Source organism: Paroedura picta, chromosome 5, assembly GCF_049243985.1.
Source record: "Paroedura picta isolate Pp20150507F chromosome 5, Ppicta_v3.0, whole genome shotgun sequence".
Taxonomy (NCBI): Eukaryota; Metazoa; Chordata; class Lepidosauria; order Squamata; family Gekkonidae; genus Paroedura; species Paroedura picta.
This window is the reverse complement of record NC_135373.1, coordinates 56,128,053-56,131,379: the sequence shown is the minus strand read 5'-3', so window position 1 is coordinate 56,131,379 and position 3,327 is coordinate 56,128,053. Positions and strand designations below refer to the sequence as shown.

Genomic DNA, 3,327 nt, shown 5'->3' with positions numbered 1-3,327 from the left:
AAGTATAAACAACCAGTCCCATTGCATAATGAAGGGATGCATTGCTTGGGGGAAGGGGCAGAGTTAAAACGTGCTGATTTGTGCTGTTGCTTCCATGTATACCATTGGATATTCTAGATCAGCCGACTCTAAAGATACTCTGTGACCAAGCAAACAACAAATAAGGATCTTTGAGGGGGACAGGATTTCCTGAAAAGGAAACCAGCTCAGCAAAGTGCTTTTTAATATCCTTTTCCTTGTTTTGCAAAGTATTAAAAAGTGGTGAGGCAATTCACTACTACTCTTTCAGCAATGGCCATAAGCACATACCAACCACCAATAGCCATCTGTTTAACAGACATTTACCTTGAGGTTCTTTTTCAGCCCAATGTGATATGGGAAAGGTCCCAATCGGCTATCACTAGAAGAAGACTAATACTGCCATCCTAAACAGTTACACCCTTCTAAGCCCACTGAGTTCAATGAACTTGGCAGGACTTCAGATTGCACTGTAGACTGGTATATTTATGACTCCCTTCTAAAATCAATAAGTGTTGCCCACCACAACTCTAAGCAGGACCGGGGGGTTGGGACTTACCAGCTATAATTGAATGAACTGAAAATTTAGTATTTAGGGAAATATATGCTTTTTGAAAGTAGCCTGCTGTATGATAAATCAATCAACCCAGGAAAAACTTAGAAGTGATAGCAGAAGCACTAGGCATTGTTGGAGACTGTGTGATTTTACCAGGTGTTTCTTATGACAACCTCCTCCTTGAACTACCACCCCTATGTGCTTGCTTTAAACCTTTTGCTGGTTGCCTACATATTTTTGAGACCAGCCAAAAGCCCTTGTGGTGGATCAGATCTGCTCTGTCCAGCAGGCCCTTTCCATCTTGCCCTCCTGGGTTTTCCCAGCAACTGTAAGGACTTTTTCCCTCTCAATTCAACTGCTGCCACCACCTGTGCTTTGTAGAAATTGGGAGACCACTGGGAGGGTCAGGACTCCCAGCTTCCCTTCCAAGTTCTGAGGCCTTGCTTCTGTGTTTCTTGCTACCCAGCATCTAGTTACCATGGAGACAGCTTGCTACCTTATAGCCACTTGCCAACTGATTGCCCTCCTATTCCCCCTGATGTTCCTTTTAAAATAGCATGTCCAAGATGCTGAAGGTCTATGTGGAATAGAGAAACACTACCAGGATCAAAAGTTACAAAATATTTATTTAAAAAATAAAAGTTCACAAGCATATTCGTAGCATAGCAATTCTTCTGTCCCTCCCTCTATACCTGCCCTATATGTTGTTAAATATAAGGCCCCTAGCATAGTAAATTACAGATTTTTGAGATATGCAAGTCAGTACATGGCAATGGCTGTCTTCTCCAGACCTCAATTAAGAGTTTTGTCTGCCTCAGTGGAATCAGTACCAAAGAGACCTTCTTCCTTGCTCCCAGGAGTTTTATCAAATCTCTTTTCCTACTCACTGACCAGGTCAGGCTGGATCAAAGAAGCTTTTCCTGAAGACTCCAGAAGTTTCTCCCTGAAGGCATTCTACTACTAAATACCACCAAATCTATGTTCCCTGCTATGGGGAGAGAGAAAGCTTGACAATCCCATTGTCTCTAGCTATACTTATTAGAATTTCTTAAGAGGTAGCAGAGGTGAGGCTAGAAAGCCATTGAATGCATTTCCCCCTTCCTGCCTGTTCTCTGCCTACAGAGGAAAACTTTTTAAAACTTTCTCACATTTGGTTTTATCTCTCATTTCACTGTCCTTTCTGTTCAGTCCTCTAGCTTTTGTGGCTCCAGACGATTTTGGATTTGGGGGAAGGGGGTTGTGTTTCTTAGGGAGCAATGTCTTGTGATTCTGAGGCAACAAATGATTCAGAACAGTTGTGTCATAAACATGAAAATTAGCAGTAGCCAACAGCATATTATGAACTCCTGAAGATCAGCTAATTCTGCTATTGACAGCTATCCTTAAATTAGTCTGATTACTGTTGGATTACAGCTGGATTATATTCATAGAAACTATCCCATTGTTAAAGGAAGGAGCAAGTCACCCTTAATATTGAGCCAACAGGCAAATTTACTTCATTATCAAGCAAGGAACACACAGAGAACAGATTGGCCCATTCATCATGTACACGTTTTTTGTATGTGTATGTATGATGGAGAGAGAGAGATCACTAACCTTGCTGCTTCCGGTATCTGGCAATGTAAAGTAGCAGCTGTAGCCACTCCACAGCCTAAAGTAGGTTCACAGTGATACCCATGCATGATTCTGCTCTTCCCAGAAAATATACCTATGTGCACTGGAGTAAAGTTATGGAATGTTCTACCTTTTCTTATCTACAAATTAAGCTTTATTCTAACTGTATCTGCCATATTTGGCATTAATTCCAAAATTTGGTTGATTTGATGATTAACAGGAATGTTTTCATTTATACTAAAAAGAAGATATATCAAACTGTAATTTGGAAATAGTTCAGCTGCAGTCTGGCACACAGTTATTATTACTATTAATTTCATTTATTGACTGTTTTTGTCTTTGAGACTTAAGGCATATAGCAAAATATGAAAAGAAATCAGAAAGATTTCAAATAAACAATTACACTTGGATTAGGATTTTAGAATTGGAAAACTGCAAAAAATATTGTGTAAAGCATGACATACCATGATGAAGTAGAGGGCAGCACAGTAAAATAGGGAAGTAATATAAACATTTCAGTACACTGCAATACCTTCCCTTATACAAGTGACCTCCTGTTCAATTATGCCACTATTCTAATTCCATTATAAAAATGTTCTCCTGAACATCTTTGTTTGACACATTCTGTGAAATGTTTGGGTCCTTCCTGACCTCCTCTGGCAAGCCATTCTACAAGGTGGGAATCACCACAGAGAATGCACGTGAAAAAACAGTGCCAATTTTACCCAATTTCAGGATAGGAGCTTCAGAAAGCTTTAGTCCAATGTCATTAAGGAGTTCACAAGGGATAACCAGAACCTTTTATTGAATCTGGTAACTGATTAGTAACCAATGGATTTATATGGGACCAATTAAATTAGGTTAATGTGTTAATTAGGTTAATGTGTTCAAATGGTAATGACTGGGGAAGGCACTGGCAAACCACCCCGTATTGAGTCTGCCATGAAAACACTAGAGGGCATCACCCCAAGGGTCAGACATGACTTGGTGCTTGCACAGGGGATACCTTTACCTTAATGTGTTCATAATTGTTAGGATAGCAGGCTGCAATTCAAAGATTTGCATAATTATCTCCATATACTGGCTTTGGGGCAGTGTTTTGAACTGTACCTCCCTAATACCCATGGCACATAATAATT

The 3,327-nt window shown here is 39.9% G+C and overlaps 1 protein-coding gene across 4 annotated transcripts in view; it reads left to right on the top strand.

Moving 5' to 3' along the window:
• FBXL13 (F-box and leucine rich repeat protein 13) overlaps window positions 1–3,327 on the top strand; it is an 82,279-nt gene that overhangs the window by 54,523 nt on the left and 24,429 nt on the right. The gene's annotated exons all lie outside the window — the stretch shown is intronic.